At 38.1% G+C, this 25,446-nt stretch overlaps 1 long non-coding RNA gene and 1 pseudogene across 1 annotated transcript; one reads left to right on the top strand and one right to left on the bottom strand.

Moving 5' to 3' along the window:
• Window positions 1-423: 423 nt before the first annotated feature.
• LOC139712872 (cytochrome P450 2J6-like) lies at window positions 424-9,767 on the top strand (annotated as a pseudogene).
• Window positions 9,768-20,569: 10,802 nt separating this feature from the next.
• On the bottom strand, window positions 20,570-24,086 carry LOC139712862 (uncharacterized). Its single transcript, XR_011709603.1, has 3 exons — window positions 24,060-24,086; window positions 22,999-23,091; window positions 20,570-21,673 (listed from the first exon to the last, which is right to left on the bottom strand). It is a non-coding gene; the product is annotated as an uncharacterized lncRNA (long non-coding RNA).
• Between the last annotated feature and the right edge of the window lie 1,360 nt (window positions 24,087-25,446).

Raw genomic sequence — 25,446 nt, forward strand, 5'->3', positions numbered from 1 at the left:
GACATCCGGCACACGTCAGTGTTATCATGTGACTGATGCTTTCACTTCGTCCGTTGGCCTATTGGTTATGTTACACATTGTTTCATGAGATGACAATCCACATTTGCAATTCGAGTGTGATGAAAGGGCGAATGATGCAATCGATTGAGCGCTGTTTATTTTTATTTTTTGCATGTCATTGACAAGTTAATGATACAATAAAAAAATAGTTTAGAAGACAGCAGACCTACAGTATACATTAAAGTGCTCAGTGTCCATGATGTACGACCTCCAGTCACGAGTACTCTCCACAAAAACTGTCTATGCTTGTGTTCAATGTTGAACTTACGGTATGATTCCATCGCTTTGTCGTCATTATTACAACCACAAACAGGAAAGCAAGTATTATCCGATACAAAGCTGACTGCGACAGCTGGCTAAGCCATGGACTCGTCGCAGACAGACTCCGGAGCTAGAAGACAGGTGATCATCTTCGGTATCATCTCCCTGCTCGTCGCCTGGTGCGTGAGGCGATATCTGAGTCGACCACGGAATCTTCCACCCGGGCCTAGCGGGGTGCCGTTCTTTGGTGTCCTTTTTACGATAATGAGGTAACAACTCAGCGCCGGGTTATAATTCAGCAAAATGTTATAATATTACTTGTTCGCCACCACCGATAAACTCTCGACTCTCAGTTCACTTCTCTATCTATTGTTTATTAGTGCAAACAACATGAGGGTATTTGAAAATGGTAATATGTGTGTGTGTATGGGGGGGGGGCAGTGGGAGAGGGGGCATTGACTGACAACAACTGAGGAGATGTTTCCGCTTGGGAAGCTGGATATAATTGTTTGCCGCTCCCAGATTCTTTCGGATTTTTTTTTTCGGAAACTGAAACATTGTTAAAGGGATGGTACATAATTCATGATGAGCTGTGCCTTCAGGTTTCTAAATTTTTTTTGTGAGGTTATGGCATGTCTCTGATGAAATATGACAGAGAATGTAAATCTAAGAGGGATTCAGAGTGTATTTCATGAAAATTGTTTTTGAAATGGCGGGGATATCCAAAAACAAAATATCCTAAATAAATAAAAGGTGGGACCCTTCTTTGTTAGGATCGCTTTGTTTTACTTTGTTTTTGGATATCTCAGCCCTCTCGAACGTGATTTTCATCAAATAAAATGCTCAGTTTTTCTAAGAATTGTATGCTCTGTAACAAGTTGTTTTTAGTATCTCGCAATAATAGAAAAGCTCAATCTTCATCTCAACCAATACTATGCCATTTCTTTAACCTGTCATTTCAAAGCACAGGGATAGAATGACCGCGAAAACTTTCAGGAAATGGAGCTCTCGCTTATCTATTTTTTTTTTTTTTGGGGGGGGGGGTTGTTGTTGTTGTTGTTATTGTAAGACTGATTGGAAAGTGATATTTCCTACATTTTAGACGTAACCGCTTAAGTGGGGATCGTAGAGTGTCGGTTAAGAGCTAACTTCAGGTTTCTTACATTTTTGGGTGAGGTAATGAGAAACCTCCTATGAAATGTGAAAGAGCATGTTATTCCAAGAGGAATTCAGCATTTACCGGTATTTGATGAAAATTGGTTTTGAAATGGCTGAGATATTCAAAACAGAGCAATCCTAATAAAAGATGGGACCCACCTTTTACTATGATTGCTTTGTCTTACTTTGTTTTTGGTGTCTCAGGCACTTCAAAACCAATTTTCATCAGATAAACTTTGAATTCCTCTTAGAATGATTATGCTCTGTACTATTTCATAAGTGGCTTCTTGGTATCTCACAAAAAGTGAAAAGCTTCAATCCTTGTCCTCAAACAATACCATCCCTTGAACAGGAGACATAATATTTCAGGCGAGAATTCTCAACGTCGAACATGGCTTAAGATGATAAAGTAATGAATAAAAAAAATCTTAAGTCTGTCAAAAGAATGTAATTTTCAGATTGTGATATTGTTATTTTTGTGTTTATTTTCTAGGGTGGGGAATAAATCCTCAGTATGTTGATACTCATTCTGCCTCTTCATATTGGTTTGAAATGACAATATACGAGGTGATCTCTTACATCTGTAATAGTGATAAATGCAATGATAATACAGTCAAACCTGTCTATAGCGGCCACCCAAGGGATACGGAAAAAGTGGCCGTTATAGACAGGTGGTCGCTGTAGACAGGTGATCCAACTTTGTGTGCATTGCCTACATGTACATGTATCATCGTTGTATACATCTATACTTACATGTACATGTATGTGTGTACGTATGCACACGTGTGTATCATGCATAGAACAATGCCGGTGTTTATGAAATTGTCGCACAGTTATACATGTAGCATGTGCACAGTCATGAAGAAAGCTTAATACTAGTGCATTATTGTGACTGAATAAGTGATGAATGCAGCGGTAGCGATCACTGAACGCTGCCCAGGAATGACTGGCACGGCTAAAAAGCAGAAAAACACGCTGAATTATCGGCTCGGCTACGGCTCCATCGGGTTTTTGGCCGCTATAGACAGGTTAAAATCTACCGCGGGAAACAAAATTTGTGGCCGCTGGCGGCGTTAGACAGGTGGCCGCTATACACAGGGTCTTTAACATGGCTTTTCTCTCGGGGGATTTTTCAGTGGCCGCTGTAGACAGGTGGCCGCTATAGAGAGGTGGCCGCTAAGGCAGGTTTGACTGTATATACAGACATGCGCATTATACAGATGTGTTCATGCATATCTTTTATGCCTGAGAACATAAACGTATTATGTACAAAGTCTACATTCTAATGATATATTTTGTTATATTTTGTTTAACTAGGAGCAAATTGAGCCCTCTCGAGCTATTCACTTCCGATGGGCAAAACAATATGGGGAGATATACTCTTTCACCGTCGGACCGGTTACCATAGTAATGGTCAATTCCCTGTCCATTATCCGCGAGACGTTTCAGAATCCCAAACTCAACGATCGTCCGGGCAGCCGATTGTATGAGGAGAGTTCTGGGTTTGCTAACAACGGTGAGTATCGAACCTGTAACCTTCCGAGTTGCAAGAATATCAGATTCTGTCGCACATGCATCTACAGTGGAGGTGTGTGGCATAAGACCCCAGACTCGAAGACCCGAGTTCGAATCCCGCCCAGTGCTTACGTCCTTGGACAAGATGTTTTTACCCACCATGTCCCTCTCGACCCAGGTGTATAAATGGGTACCCGGCAACACTAAGTTAATGATAATGGCAGGGTGCCCTTGTACAGCAGTGCAAACCTGAAGAGGCTACCCTGGATGAATAAAACATTGATTTATTATTATCATTATTATTATTATTATTATTATTATTATTATTATTGTTATTATTATTATTACTATTATCATTATTATTATTATTATCATCATTATTACCATTATTATTATTATTACTACTACTACTACTACTACTACTACTACTTTATTTTGTCACGTGAGCATTATCATCAGTGTCTAAGTCTCCAAAAGATTCTTTGTTAAGATACGTCTATCTTAATTGCTATAATTACCTTACGTTCTTTCCCTCCAAGTTTTCTTTGTTGTGGGATAATGAACTTTGAAAGTTGCTGAGAACCCTCCCCCTTAAAAAAAAGAACATATAGGATTTTTTTAGTTATAACTTCAAAAACATTTCTTGTGATGCTACACTTAGTGTGGTCTCATTGAAAAGGTTTTTATATTGCCTTATGGGATGATAAACTTGTCAATGCTTAAAAATGGCGTGTAACTCATCTTACGATGAAACTCTTCAAAATCGTAATGGAGTAAATTTCTGTATCAAACTGCAAAAGTACACTCAGATAATACTTCGTATTTCTCTTCGATATGTTTGTTACATAATCGGTCTTCCCTTGTGTCGCCTGTTTATTTTTAGGTGACACAATGGGAGTCGCACGTTTTATCATTTATTGACATAATAACATATTGACATAATAAAGCTATTTAACCCAGACATATGTATTGAACAGATATTATGTATTGATATGCATGCTTATTATGTGACATGTATGAAGGGTTTTAAAGCAAAAACAGTAAACTCCATTCCTGTTAATTGGATATAATAAAATGTTGATAAAAAGCTGCTAAAAGCGTATGGTTGTAAGAAAATATTGGATATTTGTATAGCTGCTGAACGGGTCCTTAATTGCTATGTATAGCAACTGAGGTAGACTGTAAAGGTTGTTTTTTTTTTCTCTCTCTCTCTCTTTCTGTTGACGGACTTGCTTAGGAATATAAAAAACTGGTGCTTTAACCATTTACCCTCTTCATGGTAACATTTTGATTGCACGACATAATAGATGTATATTCTGATAGTACGGAACAGACTAATTACACGAGTTTGTGTGTACACGTAAAACAGGAGTTACCCTGTCGAATGGTGAAGTATGGAAAGAACAGAGACAGTTCGTCCATATACGGTGTTCCGTAGTCTCGGAGTCGGCAAGAAGAACTACGAGGACACAGTCGCCCGCGAAGTCGGCCAGCTCGTCGACGCTTTCGAGAAAAAAGGAGGTCAACCCTTCGACCCCAATGACCTCCTCTCTGCAGCTGTTTCCAATATTATCTGTTCCGTGGTGTTTGGCACGCAGTACAGCTACGACGACGAAGAGTTCGTTGAGGTAGGTTTTGATAAATCAATACTTCTTGCACAGGGGCGGATGCAGAAATTCGGCAGTGGAGTGGGGGGGGGGGGGGGGAGAGACGCGTGCGCGCCATCCATTTTCATTTTATTATTTAACACACTAAAAGAAATAACGGGAGGTGTGCACCGACTTGTTTTCATCGCAACTGTTTTCTCAAAATCCTTCACTGACATGGCTCACGTATCATGTCAATCACATATTGTCAATTAGTTGAAATAAGAACAACTCCACGCAAGAATTCAATGATTAAAATGATTACGCAAATTGGCGGGCTGCTCGCTATATAAGGATTAGAACCATCACTGGTTGAGTTTCTGTAATGTGATGACGCATGCATAGCAATCTTAAGGTCGTTGGTTCGAGTCCAACTTAAGTATGGTGGATATGTCTATGATGTTTGTCACTTCTATAGTACTAAGTTGTATGTTTATGTCTCCCCCCACCCCACCCCCTCACTGTAAAAACATCGGTGTTAGATTTAACACCACGGGTGTTAAATCTAACACCGATCAAACTTCAATAAAGGACCACACCCGCAGGTGTTAAAAATGCACTGTGGTGGTGTTGAAAAGTGTTCACCTGACACTTCGTGGTGTTAATTTGACACTGTACCTGGTGTTATTTTGACACTGTACTGGTGTAATTCAAAAATGACACCACATGGTGTTGATTTGATATTTGTTGGTGTTAATATCAATGGTTTAACACCCGTCCAGCTTCGATAAGAGACCACACCAGCTGGTGTTACTTTGGTGTAAATTTATTTTCACATTTTTTCAAAAATCTAGTATTTTAATGTAAAATTCTTGATAGTCTTGTTTAAATCAAAAAATCAACAAGAAGTGCAGTTACTAAGAAACTCTTCAAAAAAAAAAACAGTTTAAAATTTGGAAATGACACCCGGAGGTGTTAATTTAACACCATAAATGAGCACCGAAAATTTAACACCAGCTCGGTGTTCACTTTTTAACACCGGACTTTTTGCAGTGCTCCCACCCCGCCTCCCGGTTCTGCCGGCCCTGTTAAGAAATATTTTTGTCTGCTTCTTTATAGTTTTCATTAGTGTCTTAAATTTCTGGTCCTTCGCAGATGCTGAGACTCGTAACTTCCAACCTCGAAATGACGAGTGCGGGTGGCTTGATATTCTACCTTCCCATTCCGGGCATCTCGAAGTTTCCCGGACGCTTCCGAAAGATGAAAGAAAACATTCAGAGTGTTGTCGGCTTCATCAGGCGAATAGTCGAAACTCACCGAAAGGACATCGATTGGAACAACCCGAGAGATTTCATCGACATCTACCTGAAGCGTATGAAGGAATTCGAAGTGAGTGGCTTTGACAAGTCAGAATGAACTGCAATGGAGAAATCCATGAGAAACGAGAGAAGCGATCTGAGAGCGCAGACCTCCGCCAAGCAGCTCAGTCATTCCACTAGATCATTGATTTCCATTCGTGTATGCACGCTGAAAATAGCCCACTTTTACAATAATAGAAGCCTTTTGTTTACGTCATCAGCTTCCAGCCGCGCGACGCCTCTCCGGAGCAGAGCATGCACTTTAGTGCGCGTTTGCAAATATCCAAATGATGATGATGATGATAATAATGATAATAATAATAATAATGATAATGATAACAATGATAATAATGATGATAATGGTAATAATAATGATAACAATAATAACATTAATAATGATGCTCAGATTGAACTCCCAAGTTCATTGACCCTATATACCTGCCAAAATATCGACAATCCTCCATAAAATCCACAAAACTCCCGGATCACTACCAAAATTCAATCATCTATTCCTCGTATCATTCTCAATCATTCCTAATGTCAAGTTTCATCCAAATCCTTTCACAACTTTTGAGTTATTTTTCACTCAGACAGACAGACTAACAAACGAACAAACCAACGCCAATGAAAACAAAACCTCCTTCCTTGGCGGAGGTAATGATAGCCACAATAAGGCAAGCAAACAGACAAACGAAACAAAAAAAAAGAAACAAAACGTTTAATCTCTTTAAAACTCTTTATCAATCCGAATTCAAATTGTAAAGGCTGACATGGATGAACCCTAAAGATTTCTTAAAGTACGGATAACGTTGTATCCGCCTTTCTGCGGTTTCCTTGTGGTATTTGGTTGAAACAATGTGTGAATATGAATTAAAATTGAAAAAAGAAACAACCCATATTTCAATTTTTTCGGAAAAAACAACAGGGAGAGAGTCAGACCTGATAAGATTCTAACAATTTGTTCTTTGTATTCATATATTGAATTTTCTTCGAGACGTTGACGTTGTTTTTGGAAGTATTATTTTTGTTTCATCTTTTAACAAAATTTACTGTTGCATTTTTCAGTAGTAATACCAGAGGAAGTTTAATGAGGAAATTGAAAATAAGAGAATGAAATTCATTTTTGTATGTTTCACATTCATCAGGGGAAAGGAACATCCTTTGATGACGACAATTTGACCTACAGTATCGTCGATCTGTTCATCGCTGGAACCGAGACTACGTCCACCTCCCTCAAGTGGGCCATCATGTACATGATGACGCACCCAGATGTACAGTCACGTGTTCAGAAGGAACTCGATCAGGTGGTTGGAAGGGATCGATTCCCCCGGCTCGATGATCGTAAAAATCTGCCTTACACCAACGCCGTGGTGCTGGAAGTAAGACTATTATACACGTTTAATGTTTCACTTCACTACATAATTACGTGTTTAAAGGAAAGGTATAGTTTGGGTTCAGACAAAACTTCAGATTTCTATTTTTTTTTTGGGGGGGGGGGGTAGGACAATGAAAAACCTCTTGTATATGAAATATGAAAGAGCGTGTAATTCCAAGAGGAATGTGACCTTTATTTAAAAAAAAATGGTTTTGAAGTGGCTGATATATCAAACAGAGCATTCCTAATAACAGGTGAAATCCATCTTTCATTACAATCGCTTTGTTTTACTTTGTTTTTGGATTTCTCAGCCATTCCAAAACTCGATTTTCATCAAATAGTGTGTGAGCTGCATCTCCACTAACATTGCGAACAGGAAACTGTGCGTTATTTGTTTTATAACATCGAAAATTAACGGCATTTCAGTCGGCCCTACCTTTATGGGTAAATATATCAGTCGATCAGCTACATGTAGAACATGCTAAAAAGCCAAGATGTTCTTTTCAGCTAAACACTCGACTCATCACACAGAGACTACACGAACTGAAAATTGTTTATAGAAGAAATCAATGATTGCAATACTAAAGTATGCATTGTGGGGTTTAGTGAGCGTGCAGTTGCACATAATGCCTTTCATGCAATGTGCCATAGATACGCCGTGCTGTTAGACTTCATTTTCGTTGCACACTTTTTGCATCCCCGTATACATAGTAAGAGAATGAATAGCAAACACGTGGCTCATTTCAGTGCTTCTGATTGGTTACTTTCTGTGTTAACAACACCATGCATGTCTGTCTTCCATCCTTCATCACAGTGCATGCGACGTGGCAATGTGACGCCACTCACCTTGCCACACGTCGCGGCCGAGAGTACGTCGGTCAAGGGATACCACATCCCTAAAGGCGCCATAATCCTTGGCAACCTTTTCAAGGTCGTGAATGACGAAAGTCACTGGGACGCCCCCAACGAGTTCAGGCCCGAAAGGTTCCTCGGGAAAGACGGCGAGCTGCTCAAGCGTGACGAACTGATCATCTTCAGTGCTGGTGAGTTATTTATGTTTTTTATTATTTAGCTTTTATATATGAAATTATTAACAAGCGAAATATAAAATAAACTTTTTGTAAGTTCATCAAAATTAATCTTTATCAATTGATCGATTTTCTTGATTTTTCATTAATTATCACACACACACACACACACACACACACACACACACACAAACTTCCGTGAACAAAACACCCCATTGCCATTGTCAGTACTCACATGCAGTGATCCAAACAATGTCGAAAAGCCTCTGCACGTAGGCCCTACTATCAATAGCCTTTTGGCAACGCCCTGTCACTCTGTTTTTTTATAGTGAGCAAAATCAGGACGTCACGTTCGACTGGGTACGTACGCTTTATTCGCACATAATATAAACTTGTATTAACTTTTCCTAATTTCTTTAATTCCATATCACCTATTCTCTGTTCTTTACATTGGTTATCTTTAGAAAAAAAAATATTTTCAAAATTCTGTTATTAGTACATCATTCAGTTCATTCTCCCCCCCCCCATACCTAAGTAACTCTGTTCAAAAGTACAATCCGACACGAAGTCTACATTCTTCATCAGATGCATTGTTACTCCAAACACCCAGAGTAAAAATAGATAAATCGTGCATGGGTGGAGTCGTGCTTTCTCCGTTATGGGACCATTTTTGGAATCACTTTAGTTAAGGCAACCGCCATCTACAGAAACATTCAAATCCAAACTTAAAATGTATCTGTTCCTCTCACTGTGAGGATTATTGCAGTCTGTAATGTTAGGAACAATGATGTATTCTTTATCTGGTATGTGTTTGTTCGTTGTTTACCATTTCTTCTTTGTTAGAAAGTTTGATCATGTATAATTCGTGTGTTTGCTTGTTTGTTTTTTGAAGCGCCATGAACACCGAAAGGTGGACCTGTGCGCTATACAAGTTATAGCCCCTATAATTAGTATTATTGTTATCATTATTATTATTATTATTATTATTATTATTATTATTATTATCATTATTATAATTATTATTATCATTATCATCATTATTATACAGCAAAGGGGCCTTGTCAAAAGGCTAGAATGCAACTACACGGGCATTATCATTTTTCTTGAAGCGTTTTGTCCGACAAATTTGCCCTCAGCCAATCAGACGCAAGCTGTGTGCACAAGAAGCTAAGAGACACATGCCGGAAACTGGCCAACATAGCTCTTTCTAAAGTGGGTATTACGTCATCTTTCACTTCCAGGTCGTCGGGTATGCCTCGGTGAGCAACGAGCCCGGATGGAACTCTTTCTGTTCTTCACCAGTCTCCTTCACCGCTACAGCTTCAAGAAACCAGACGACGCTCCACCTCTGTGTTTCGATGGCATTGTGGGTACAACGCGGAACACGCATCCCTTCCAGACATGCGCAGTACAGCGGAAGTCCTAAACATGACTACCTCAATTGGGCCACATTTACAATACCTATTAATACCACGAGCATTTCCACGATGTAGTCAGAATATCATCGAATGGCAACCATACTTTCACATTTTTACCTTCTTTAGTATTCCAATCCATTTACAAATATTCATTTCAGAAAAATGACATTATTCGCATGATAAAAACATCTGTTTATTACTTTTTACTGTAAGTATAGGCATTTAGAATTTCATACTTCTTTGAAATCTAGATAACTTACCCCTTTTGAGGTAAACCGTTAGAGCTTTACCAGCTGGCACTCATTTCTTTTTCTTTTTTTTTCTTTTTTTTTTTGCAACGAGAGACATAATTACGTATACTATTGAATAATTACCATGATTCCATATATTCAAGAAAACACTCAGAGGGCCCAGACCTCCATCGCGCAGCTCACCACCGTTACACGCACGCTGAAAAGCAGCAAATTTCCCTAAAGCCGCGTTCACACATACGAAATATAGCGGGGTAGCTAAAACGATCATGATCCAAGTCTCGCGATCTGTATAGGTACAATGAATCCCACTATCATGCTAAAGAAGTCTTGTGTTTAGGCCTAGATACATACGTCACATATTGATTAATCATCTTTCATATCGTATATATTCTAATTCACTGGAGATTCTTGTTAAGACATTTTAAGAATGTTGGAAAAGTTTTCCCCATATGTTGGAATCCGGCTAGTCGTGTAGAGTTATAAAAAAAGACCCGTAGTGTTTGACAGAAGTTTTGTGTCATGAGTATGCATTTGTGCAAAGTGGGTGTGGCCTGTTCGGCCCACGTTGGAGTACAGATCGATCGAGGCTGGGGACGATGGCGCTTGAGTTTTCTTGTTGCTTTTATGTCTGATATCGTTGGGGTTGGTGATTTGTTTTCTCGTCAGAATGTGTGGCATGTAAAGTTGTCATGCCACCAATATTTCCCTTCCTTCTGTGTAATATTTGTCTTTATTGTAGAATCTACGAAGGAGTGATTCAAAGTAAAACGAATTTACCATATCTTTTCTTTGCGTAATATTTTGTGAACATAATGACCATTCACAACATTTTTTTCATCGGAAATTTGACTGTGGCTACATGAAGAAAGAAAGATAACTTTGAACCTCAGTAACCTTTTATTTTATTTGCGTAAACAGCTTCAATACTGCTTCTTTTTGGGCATGGTATTTCGATGATCAAAATTCTTTATTATACTCTTCTATTACTGTATTACGCATATAAATGATATGTAAATTTACGTATGCAAGTGATATGTATTTATACGTATGCTCAATGATTATAATTATACTTATCTAGTAGTTTGCTTCAAGTAAAGGCAATTTTCCAGATTTAACAGGTTTTATGTTGTGCTGCTTATTCTGTTCCAGTATGGGTTAGTGCGTATGGCAGTCTTGTTATTATGAAATATTATACAAGGGTGTATGTAATCAAGGTAGGATATCAATTGATATATATAACCTAGTTCTGGGGATCGTCAATTTTCTTCCATTGTATTGATATTTCATCAAAACCAAACAATAAAGTATTATAAGATATTTTAATGAAAGCTGTGGAGCCTGAGTTTTTATTTCGTTGCAGTGAGGATTTCGTTTAAACAGTGAGTGCACTGGAATGTAGTAGGCCAGTTCGCAGTTCCACTTTGCGCATGGCCAGAAAAAAAAAAAGAAGAAGAAGGAATTCAGACCAACAACTATGGTCGTTTTTAAATTCACTGAAATAAACATCAGTTATTCTTTGATGCAATGATTATCGTGACAATCCTTATAGATGCTTCTTGTCAGCACACCCACCTGCCAGCAAGTGTGGTACATGTATTTGGCTATATCAATAAAAAGACGTCATGGTCAATACATTCACCTCAAAATAATGAAAATAAAAATAAAATGGATGCTTTCCCAAGTGTTAATTGACGTATCATTCTTGATGGTCATCTGGTCCACCCAAGATATTATTTTTCTTTTTGTTTGTTTCAACGGGATTGGTTAATCCCAGAAGTTGTTATGTAAAGGAATGAATTGTGTTATACTTTGAAAACGAATAAAGTGCCCCTTGCCGACTGAGAAAATAGATAGGTAATTCGTACCAATGTGCTGGGCAATGTGGCCATGATCGACGTATAATTCCAAACTGGCTTAATACATTCAGTGTTTGGTGTGAGTGAGACTACCCAGTTGGTCCTGCCAAAACTCTCTGTCCAGCAAGAAGAATCACGCAAACACAAACATAAACACAAACACAATAAAGCATAGCATGACATAACATAAGAGAACATAACACAACATAACATAACATAACATAATATAACATAACATAACATAACATAACATAACATAACATAACATAACATAACATAACACAACATAACATAACATAACATATAACACAACATAACATAACATAACATAACATATAACATAACATAACATAATATTACATAACATCACATAACAATACACAACACAACACAACACAACACAACACAACACAACACAACACAACACAACACAACAACACAACACAACACATTCAACACTGTACACAACACAAACACACACCACCGTACACGGTCCACACCACACCACACCACTCAAAAACAAAACACAACACATCAACCTGTCAGCTGACAAAGATTGATATATTGATACATTATTTTTATTCACGTCTTTACAATAATCAACTGTTATCAGACCTAATAAATTTTATGATATATAAATCTTGTAATGTAAAGCTTTATCATTTAAAAAATATCTTTTTATCTCTATGGCACTGTTATTACACTTATGGTGATATAAGTCCTTTGTTCTTAAAAATCATCAGAACTAGCAGCTGCTGCTGATTACTATGATGACGCCAATTAGCTATTTAAAGGACAAGTTCACCTTCATAAACATAAGGATTGAGAAAATGCAGCAATATAAGTAGAACACATCAGTGAAAGTTTGAGGAAAATTGGACAATCGATGCAAAAGTTATGAATTTTAAAAATGTTTGTGTTGGAACCGCTGGATGAGGAGACTACTGCAGCTTGTGAGTCATATGCGTACAACAGTATAAAGAAAATGTAAAGAAAATTCAACATATTTTCACTTTTTTCGCATAATAAAAGACCACTTGACTTGTCTCTTTCTAGAGGCAGGGGGAATGATATTACCCATAACATATGTCGGTAACGAGTCAAGGGAATGTGTACCTTTTTTCAAAAGATGAAATTTTGTGAAATTCTCTTTATATTTTCCTTATATTGTTGTACGCATGTGACATCTGAGTTATTCATACACTGCAGTAGTCTTCTCATCCAGCGGTTACTGCACAAAAACTTCAAAAATTCATAACTTTTGAACGGATTGTCCGATTTTCCTCAAACTTTCAATGATGTGTTCTACTAATATTGTTACAATCTCTCAATCCTTATGTTTATGAAGGTGAACTTGTCCTTTAAGTTAGACTGTTGTAGGCGGCAATTCAAAGGCTGAGGAACAGGGGCTGATCCAGGAATTCTGTAAGGGTGGAGGGGGGGGGGGCGCAACTATTATTTCTGGTGCCATTTCCGGGTTTCATTTCATTTTTTTCTTTTGATTTCTTTCTGCATTTTTTAGCTAAAAAATGGGGGGGGGGCACAATAATTTCTCTATTGTTTTGCTGCAAAACATGCTTTGCTCTATAACACGCCTCTGGTCTTGCCCCGAATTGTTATGATGCCTAGAGCTCTGTATATACACTGTATACTTTTTTAAAATCATCTTGTATTTCCTTTGAAATAATGATTTAGTTATAGTAATGTTCTTTATTCTGTCTATAATGCAAATAACTGTGTGCGTGCATTATTTTAAATACTACAGTGTATATCATTTGGGGTGACCCTTGATATTATGTGTGTGCGTGGTTGGGTGTGTGTGTGTGTGTGTGTGTGTGTGTGTGTGTATGTGTGTGTGTGTGTGTATATATGTGTGAGTGTGTGTGTGTGTGTGCGTGGGTGAGTTAGTGTGCGATACACGCTCGCGTGTATTATAATATAGTTAGTCGAATTTGCGCAAAGAATGTGAGGTATTCATAAACATAATTATAGTAGATATTGTCACCTTCATAATGATTCTCTTTATTGAGACATGGTGATAATTTTTTTGGGTGTTAGATAATATTACTTTGATAATAATTAATATTTGATAGTTGCATTTTATTATTTGAGATCCCTCTTGGAGACGATATGAGCTCCCTTGAGGAGACATGATGTTACTTTGGTGATTATTTTTTGGTTTCGGATAATATTACTTTAATAATAATCAATAGTTGTATTTTTTATATGAGCTCCCTCGTGGAGACGATATGAGTTCCTTCGTGGAGACATCATGGTATACTTCTATTCTTGTTTAATATCTCTAAGAATTATTTGTTTTACATTTGTATTGTCGGGGCAAATTATTATTGATGTATAGGACCCCTCTCTTTCTCTTTCTTCTTTAAAACAACAACAACAATTCTCACTGTATCTCCACCAATTCTGTACTATCCCTTTTAAGGAGAGGCGAACAGTGTAAATACAACAACACAAATATAATCCTTCTCTCCTCTACAAATCTTGTCTTGATTTTAAAGCCTAGCTTCAAAAACGGGATTAGTCTTACTTAACCCGTTAACACAATTTCCTTTAATTTTAGAGTTCACACACAAAATATTATTTGTCTTTATTTCTTTCATTCCCACCTCATGAAATTATGTTTGTGCTTAAAAAATGCAATATTTGAATGATAACTTTGCGACATATTTCTACCTCGTTCTTGTCATTGTTTTTCGGTTTTGTTTTGTGTTTGTGTGGTTGGGTTTTTTTCTATTCTGAAGAAGTCATAAATTCTAAGAAAACGAATTAAGTGATCGAAGGAGGTTTTAACTTTTGGAAGTGATTGCAGACACTGAGATCCTATGTTTTTGGGCAGGATTATAGTATGAAACGTTGTCCTTACTCTAGACCTGTAACTTAATCGTCGGGTGAGAATTAGAAGGGCGTTACGGTGCCTCGAATACTGGCTTTAATTTAGTGGCTTAAGTTTAGCAAAAAAAAAGCTGCTGAAAACTGCTTATCCAATGAAGGCGAGCCAATGAAGTAAAATGGAGTCAAAAGGGGCCTGAGCTTTCGATCCTAGCAGAATCTTCGTCAGAGGCAAAATGACAAACAGGCAGGGAAAGCAATCACATATAAGGACTTCACACAACAAGAACAGACAGGGACAGGCTGGGTACACAAAACAAAGAAAACAAAGGAGAGGATGGGAAGTCATGGGCAAGGAGCCCAACAGGTAAAGGGAGGGGGATTAGAGCGAGCAGTAGGGTGGACAGACAAAAGGCAGAGGAGAGCGGACAGACAAAAGGCGGAGGAGGGTCAGTAATGATCATGAGGATCAAGGGGGCAACCATTGAAGGAAAGGATGAATAGGGAGGCAACATCAAAGAAGATAAGGAACACCAGAAGGATATGGAAAGGGAAAGAGTGAAAAAAGCAACAGCAAGGGAAGGGGAGGGGGGGGGGGGGGCTGAACAAACAGGGAGCCCTTAAGGTGTACCAGGAGGAGGCAACAAAAGGAAGTAATCAAACATATCAAAGTATATACACATATAGTAATGGCAAAAATGACAATGAAATAACAGTAATGAAAAAATAATTAATATATATATATATATATATATACATATATAGATAGATAAAAGAAATAAAATAAAGCACATGTGAAAACTAGGGGAGAGAAAATTGTATACATGTATGTGGATAAGCAGGAAGGGCAAAATAAGCACAAGTATGTATAAACAAACAAACCTAGTGTGTGTAAGTGTAGGCGGAAAAGGCTGTATAAAAAAGACTCGGGCTAGAGGAAGGAATAAATTGGGGAAAAAAAGGATCTGCAAATGAAAAAAGCGCAAAGAAAGAACAAAATGAAATTAAAAAATGAAAAAGAGAATAATAATAATAATAATGGTGGTAATAATAATGAAAAAATAAAGGTGGTCAGTCATTCCCCTCCTGGATGTTGAGGTCATGGGGTTGGATGGTGTGAAGTCGTCTCATCCAGAGCTTCTCTCTGCTGGTTCTGACTGTGTCTGGACGAGTGTCTAAAGATTCAATGCCCTGTAGAGTCATATCAGTGATGGAATGATCGGGTAGATTGAAATGGTGGCCCACTGGAGTGTCGAGCTTGGCTGTGTTGACAGTAGATCTGTGTCCATAGAAGCGTCTTTTGAGTGTAGTCTTGGTTTCCCCAACATACTGGATTCTACAAACTCTGCAAGTGATGAGATACACAACATTAGTGGTAGTACAAGTGATGTTTCCCTTTGTGTGGTGAGAGAGGCCGGTAGAGTTGCTGGTGAAAGAGTCACTCTCATGGATGTGTATGCTACAAATGATGCACCTACTGGCTGAACATTTGAATGTGCCATGCTGTAAAGGAGAAGAATTGTCAGTGAGGGAGGGTACTTCGGCACGGACGATGAGATCCTTAATTAAGGTTGTGGGGGCGTCGGTATGCTAGGATGGGAGTATCTGGGACGGCCTGTAAGAGACGATCAGAGGTGTGAAGGATATGGTGATTATCACGAAGGATATTGTGGAGAGAGGGTAGATTGGGATGGAAAGTGGTCACGAGGGGTATTCTGTCAGTGATGTCCTGCTTGTTGGTTTTCGGTTTGAGAACTTCAGATCTGGGGAGAGAACGAACTTTGTTGATGGCTTGTTGAATTCTCCTGGTACCATAGCCCCTGGCTGCGAGATGTCTCTTCAGGTTCCTGGCATGGAATTATTGGAAAGAAAACTCAGAATCCTCAGAGCAGATACGGCGAAGTCTGAGGGCTTGACTGTAAGGGATACTGGTTTTGCAGTGGCGGGGATGGCAGCTGGCTGAGTGGAGGTACTGATGGGTGTCTGTGGGTTTAGTGTAGAGAGTGCCCTTACAAAAAAAATTGCTATGGTATACCATAAAAATACCATACAATGTATGGTACCATACCATACTATGGTATTGTATGGTATTATAGACTTATACCATTCAAATACCATATGAATACATCACAAATACCATAGCACAAATACCATACAAATACCAGATACCATACATACACCATACACATGTACCATACATATACCATACACATACCATAACACATGTACCATCCATATACCATACATATACCATACAAATACCATACATCTCATTTACATTTTTGGGACAAATTTATGCAAATTTATGCTACCATACATCTACCATAAAAAATACCATACATCTACCACAAAAAATACCATACAGTTATCATATTACCACCATACACCACCACCAAAGCACTATATACCATCATATAGCTACCACACAAGCACCATATAGTTACCATACGACTACCATACACCATCCAGCAAAGCACCATATACCTACCATATAACTACCACAGTAGCACCATGTACCTACCATATAACCACCATACACCTATCACCGAAGCACCAGATACCTACCATATAACCACCATACAGCAACCATAGAAGCACCATATACCTACCATATAACCACCATACAGCTACCACAGAAGCACCATATACCATCATATAGCTACCACAGAAGCACCATATAGTTACCATACAACCACCATACACAATCCAGCAAAGCACCATATACCTACCATATAACTACCACAGTAGCACCATGTACCTACCATATAACCACCATACACCTACCACCGAAGCACCAGATACCTACCATATAACCACCATACAGCAACCATAGAAGAACCATATACCTACCATATAACCACCATACAGCTACCACAGAAGCACCATATACCATCATATAGCTACCACAGAAGCACCATATAGTTACCATACAACCACCATACACAATCCAGCAAAGCACCATATACCTACCATATAACTACCACAGTAGCACCATGTACCTACCATAAAACCACCATACACCTACCATATAACCACCATACACCTACCATGTAACCACCATACACCTACCACCGAAGCACCAGATACCTACCATATAACCACCATACAGCAACCATAGAAGCACCATATACCTACCATATAACCACCATACAGCTACCACAGAAGCACCATATAGTTACCATACAACCACCATACACAATCCAGCAAAGCACCATATACCTACCATATAACTACCACAGTAGCACCATGTACCTACCATATAACCACCATACACCTACCACCAAAGCACCAGATACCTACCATATAACCACCATACACCAACCAGCAAAGCACCATATACCTACCATATAACCACCATACAGCTACCACAGAAGCACCATATAGTTACCATACAACCACCATACACCATCCAGCAAAGCACCATATACCTACCATATAACTACCACAGTAGACCATGTACCTACCATATAACCACCATACACCTACCACCGAAGCACCAGATACCTACCATATAACCACCATACAGCAACCATAGAAGCACCATATATTTACCATACAACCACCATACACCATCCAGCAAAGCACCATATAACCACCATACAGCTACCACAGAAGCACCATGTACATACCATACAACCACCATACACCATCCAGCAAAGCACCATATATCTACCATATAGCTACCACAGAAGCACCATATACCCACCATAAATCTACCACAAAAACATCATACATCTACCATAGGAGAACCATATATATACCATAGCGGTATCAAAAATGTACCATATTACCACCATACATATACCAAGAAGCACCATACACCCACCATAAATCTACTGTAGCGGTATCATGTACCATATAACCACCATACATATACCGAAAAGCACCATATAACAGCCATACATCTACCATATAACCACCATATATCTATCATATAGCCACCATACATTTACCTCAGAAGCACCATATACCCACCATAAATCTACCATGGCGGTATCATACATGTACCATATAACCACCATATCCCGAAAAGCACCATATAACAGCAATACATCTACCATATAACCACCATATATCTATCATATAGTTGTAGCCATCATACATCTACCATAGAAGCACTGTGTGGTAAAAGCATGGTGATTTTGTGGTAGATGTATGGTGGTTATATGGTGCATGGTGGTTATATCCCTAATAGCAGAGACACATCTTAAAAACATCTTAAAGACGTCTTTTCCTGACCAGTAAGTTGTCTTAAAGACGTCATATAATGGCGCAAATAAGACGAAAACTTGCACCAACGCGAGACGTCGTGATGACGTCATATTTTTACGTCATTACGATGTCTTACTGGTCATGAAATGACATTTGAGACGTTATTAAGACCAGTAACTGACCATAATATGACCTCTTTAAGACGTAATTCTTAGCTGTCACTGGTCATGACAAGGCGTCTTTAACTCTTTATGTGCCACGGTGGAAACCCCCTGTGTGCCACGTTATTGTGAGACAGGAAGGCAGTCATGCTTTGAGAAAGAATTCTATTTTTCCAATTTGTAAAACTTCTACAAATTTCTGTTAAGATGGGCATAATAGCAGGCAAAGTTAAAGAGGAATGCCAAGATTTGTCTAGATATAAATTGTATGACGAATCTGGTTTCAGTTTTTTCTTTTGAATGACCACTTGCTACATTATTGTAAAGGCATGACCTTTGCACATGAAACCGTGACAGAAACTTAGAATGTATGAGCAAATCTAGTTGGGAACACCGCTTGATAGTCAATCACCACATAGAATGCAAGCCGTATATGAGAGGAACAAAAGCACGAGAAACGCTTTCATTGTGCCGCGGGATTAGCAATGATTAGCCGATTTATCGATCGGTTTTGGCGGCTTTGTTTGTTGAGCAGAATATGCGAAGTTGGCACGCCGTCGACTGAGTCGGACGTGCGAACGTGGCACATAAAGAGTTAAGACCAGTTACTGACCATAATACGTACATTGTATGACATGTTTAAAACGTAATTCACACATTTAAATGGGCATGAAAAGACGTCATTAAGACGTATTTAAGACCTGTTACAAGTCATGACAAGACGTCTTTACGGCATATTTTGGACATGTTACTGGTCATGAAAAGACTACATTAAGATGTGTTACTGGTCAAAATAAGTCGTAATACTCTGAAAACATTTTAGAATGTATAAATGTTCACAAAGATGTCTGTGTGATATCATTACGGTGTCAATAATTGTTTTATTTTAAATTCTATTTATCATGTAAAATGAGTAGGACAGCATTAATGCATCAAAAAGACAGATTGTTCTATGGTTACAGTATATCAATGTATAATTTACAGTAGTACTGTACTCAGTGTAATGCCCATACTTGTCTTACAACTACACCTGTCAAAACCACCTCATAAACTAACACTCAATCACTAACACAAGACAAAGACTACAATACTGCATCAAAAAATTAAATACACACAAGTTGATTAGAAACGTATTTACATAATTCAATCATGAACACAAGAAAAACACATACATTCTATATCTTGAAAAAAGGAAAACATTTTTAAAAATACACTTTGCTGTTAACATAGCAGTTTCCAAGCACATGTATTGAAGGTCTAACTAGTACATATATTGCTTACTAGAATCAACTGAAAGACCTGAAAATTCACACATACTGAGTAGAATAATTTAACCACCCCCCTCCAAAAAAAAGACCAGTATTTTCAACATTTGGATTTCAATATGCAAATTTCGAATGAATTTTAGGGAAAGTTGGAATTTCATCTAAAATCAATGAAAAATAGAACTCCTTTAGGTTTTCTGTAGAAAAAAAAATCTTCCAAATGATGTAATTGATATCCATGACACAAATTCATAAAAATTTTGCACATTTCCTATTTTCCTTTGTTTTTACAGAATTTTCTGCTTTTTAAAAATGATAAGGGAAAATCTAGCCATGCTTACTTTAGACAATAATAAAATATAATTTTAAAAACTGTATACCCCCCTTGCCCCCAATGTCACTGAAGGGGGGTAATTACCCACAATTTCAGAACATGAAATGGCGGTTCTCCACAAGACTGAGCATAGAATTCATGTTATTGGCCACATTGCTGATATAGTCTGTTACTATTTCACCTTCCAAAGCTCTGATACAAACTTCCAATTTTTGGCTTGATAAAATATCCACGTGTATCAAACATTTTGAAAGCCTCTCATAAAAAGCTTATCATACGATTGACAATCTGTAGACGTCCGCATTTTCACACTGTAACATTGGCAATTCGCCGGGGCAGCGGCTGAGCTGCTGCAAGCAAGAGCACAGAAGTGCAGTCTCAACTGCTCTGTGTTGGTTGTATACCTGCTGCGATGTGGCGTGTGAGAGCCATATGACAGGCGTAGAAGTCCGCATTTCACTGACTGTATATTAGGGAGTTAAGATTGCACCTTGACATAGTCGACATGAACCGATGGCGTCATTTAAGGCTACGTTTACATGGTGCAGTGGACGACGTTCACCCGTCTGAGATGACGTGAAATTGGCAGGTTAGGAGTTCTAAGTATGGGTAGTGAACACATTGACGTACTGTTGAGAGCGAGGCACATGCGCAGTAGCCCTTTTGTTGCAGGCAGACATGATCTCGACTCCGTCCACTAGTGCATGTTCACTGAAATCTTAAACTCCCTATTGGGAAACCACACACAAGTAGACGTGCTAACTACAATAGGTTGTGGGTGTTCCAGCCTTTTTGCAAAATTGTTTATTCCACACTGACGTAGTAATTTCCATTGGGTGCTTCCTTGGAGACAAGATACAGCTAGTACAGGGTGCTGAGTAAAGCTAGCTTGCTACTTGCGAATTTTGTTACAGGGCTTGCTCTGGATCCTGAAATGACCAGTCATGTTGGGATGCCACAGCTGGTTGCTGGACTTAGAGTGCTGGGAAAAGAAGGGGATGTGAAATGAAGATTTGAAATACTGGTGGAAACTTCTTTTTGCTACTATAAATTACATCTTAGCCATATACTGAGTATCAACACAAGAGTTTTGGGTCAATTTAACATGAGTCACAAAATTAATGCTCATCTAAGTTAACATATTCATTACACTTCTTACCCATCATTGCTAATTTTCTAGGGCAAGGTGCTAGGTAAGCATGTGCCCGCTTGCCCTGGGCAAGTCAAAGTCGGGCAAGTGTTGTGGAGCAAAGGCAAAAACTGATTGCTCAAATCAGGCAAGGAAAATTCTCAAAGTAAGGTGGATTTTTTTTTTCTTAATATTCCTCAAATGCCATTATGCAGTTAATGAATTTGATCCTATCAAGGCAGGACAAACTGATCATCCAAATGGATGACTTGGTACTCTCCAGTTACTACAAACTTCACACAAAAGTATATGTTTTCATTGGCTTATACTCTTCATAATGATCTGACTTTGCAAGGAGAGGAAATTCAAGTAGAACTCAGGCAGTGAAGACTGGTCTTTAAAAGACTAAGTTTTTTAAATTGATTTCAAGATTTCTTGTTAGTGTGTAGGTGTGGATGTGCAATTCATCACATTACACACTACTGACTTTTAAGCAATCATTCTTATGACAGCTAGCAACCAATTCATGTCAAATTTATTTGAATCAGTTTTCAAATACTATAAAAAGCTGTTACTTTGAATTATTTTTATAAAAAAAACATAACGGAGCTGTATGATAATTCCCATGGTTATTTAAAAAATAACGCTGGTCCATCTCAGCATTGTCACATGTGCGAGGTTAGAGTAGTGTTTTCCATCTTTCTGGTTGGTCACCATGTTATATAACCACTGTTGTGATGTAGAAAATAAATGATTATTGTCGCAAACAAATCCAATATTTAAAGCACAAAGATAGTTTTGGTAAAGAAAACTTTTAAAAATATAACTTGCTCTACAGTTGATAAGACACAATCCTAAGTATTTCTGAACAACTTTCACACTTTGAACCGAAGTAAGATTAACAATTTGATAAAAAATACATCTTGCAAAGTGCATTGATAAGGTGTATAGATTTGATCGGAGGCCCTCCGAACAATCCAAAAAAATAATTCAAATAAATTATATAAATTATACAAAAATAAATAAAAGAGATTCAGAGTAAACCATTACTGCTTGATGCCTTGCATTCATAATCAGGATGAAATACTCGAATTTTTGTTTAAAAAAAATATTTGTGAAAAATTTTCAGATTTACCCAAACTATCTTTGTGCTTTAGAATCAGTAATGTGATAATCACCTGATTCTTCTATTGCTGATGGTTGCCTCCAACATGGAATCCACACCTAATCTGTTGCCTTTTGACACCTCCTGGTGGCTATTTCATGATTTTCTGTGCCAGAGATAAAAGTGAAAAAGGTGATCCAAATTGTGACTGAGACCACACAAGACAGTACACAAGTGCCATTCATCTACCAATATTTCTTGTGAGCAATGGGAGGTGATTCATGGGCTATGGATCATTTTCCAAGAAATATTGGAAGATGAATTAAGCTTTAGAGGCTTATATTTTTCCCTTTCTATTCAAAGATCCATGTATTCATTAAGCAATAAAAAGCAAGTTACAGAAAACAATACATTTTCCATTACAAATATCAGTCTAAAATTCATATCTACAGTCTCTTTAAATCAAATTATAGGCACACTTTTTGGAGTATAAAAGTGGGGAAAATCAAGCAAGTTGAAAGCAAGCTTCACATAACACATTTCCATCATATGAATACATTGTACATCATGTATGACAAAAAAAAATGAATTAATCTATTCTGCACATATTTTTGTTGAATATTACTTGAACTCAAATGCTCTTTCACTGAAAATGATGTGAATCCTAACATATTGCAAAATACAGAGTCATAAGTGCACTTATTTGCCTCTTGATGGTCAAATCAAATGCAAATTTGCGGGGGGGGGGGGGGGGGGGGGCAACCTGCCACTGAAAGGTGGACACACCATGCTCATTCAACAAAACATGTAAAAGGTTTTTTTTTTTCACGGTCAGGCAAATGCATGACTGTGAGACAGTGGAAAAGGGTATCAAAATCACAGAGAAATTTGAAAAAAGGGTTTGCTTATCAACTAGCTCGATAGATGTGTTCAGGGAATATATTTTTACAACTCATGAAAATCTGAATACAAATACTTCATTCAGTGGAAAAAATCGAAGGGGTCATTACCATTTAGGGTCCATTTTGGAAGTTCATAAACGAGCATGGTGTCCACGTTGCAAATGGCAGTTGCCCCCCGCCCCCGGAATTGTAATTGGTGGATGAATTATGGGTGCTCGTTGTGGTATCATACCTGTGATGTACAAAACCCAAACAAGCCATGATGTCCCCAGCCCTCCAGGACTCAGGGCTCAGGGGCTCAGAGGGAGCTATTGGTCATCATCATCATACAATGTGCCTTTCTCAACATGAGTGGTAGGGCAGGCTGGTACATGTGTCTCGCATCAGTTCTGCCCTACGTACATGTACGAAGCTCCCATATGTTGCCGACAAGTGTAGTTCATGTCATGGCTCCTCCAGTCGCTCCTCCATTCCTACAAGCACTTTTCATGCTCGCTGCTAGCAGCCATACCTTTAAATATGAATTAAAACAAAACAAGATTGACAAAAATGATTTCATTACTTCACTGGAAAGTATGAGTTTGAAAAAAAAAAGCCACTTCCTGCATTTTAAATTGCCACATCAGCAAAAGTAAATTTGTTTCATGTGCTGTATTGTTTTATAAAGTTGCATGTTCTCTATAAATTTTTTAAAAAGCCTCAATCAACATTGGAAGGCAGTGTCTAACATTGTTCAATCCAAAATTGTTGAATTGTACTAATCTAAAGTTTCATTATATACAATCAATGCAGATTGCAAGAATTCTTATAGAGAACCAATATTAACGAAAACATTTTGAATCAGCAATGTGACAATAGGCCTCTCTCCAAAATCCAAATGCAAATTTGACAGTATTCTGCACATAAATAGTAGTAAGCATTATGTTTAATTAGTATTTAATTTGCATTCGACATTTCTAGGGTGTTATGTTTTCCAGTTTCCTCCTTTTTATCCATGAAACATCACCACATACTTGCATGACAACAAAGTTAAAGAGAATTCATTTTTAAAATAGATTTTAACAATGAACAATGTAAAGGCTTCATTTAGACAAAACATGTAGCAGGATAATGTATTTATTTCGCAATCGGCAATGTCACTCATTTATCATTATCACTGACAAACTGATACATGAACATGCAATCTTCTTGAGTACACACAGCCTCAATACTCACAGGCTGTAACACACTAATATGCATGGGTTAGACTGTTTTGTGTTCGCATATGGGCCGTGGGCTCTGACCTTGTCCTTGTCTGTAAGAATTGTAACATTGTCATTGACAGTGTCAACGACAATAGATTAATTGTGACAATGAATAATATCCTGCCAGTACTACTATAAACCTTCGGTGAAGCCTTTATTATGTTGAACTTGGATTTCTGTTTAACCCGTTGAGGACGCTACAACACGCATTTCCCACCTGCACGAGTATACTCGGGACTCCGTCCTCAACGGGTTAAAGTATTACACGTTATGTAGTTGCAAGTTCCGTCTTTGTATTTTGTAATGCCACAGTAGATCTTGATTATTACGGCAAAATTTAGGAAGAATCTTGCAAGTCCTAACAAGCACAGTCCT

Source organism: Diadema antillarum, unplaced genomic scaffold, assembly GCF_040938485.1.
Source record: "Diadema antillarum isolate AM-2024a unplaced genomic scaffold, OU_Dant_1.0 seq00001870_RagTag, whole genome shotgun sequence".
NCBI lineage: Eukaryota > Metazoa > Echinodermata > Echinoidea > Diadematoida > Diadematidae > Diadema > Diadema antillarum.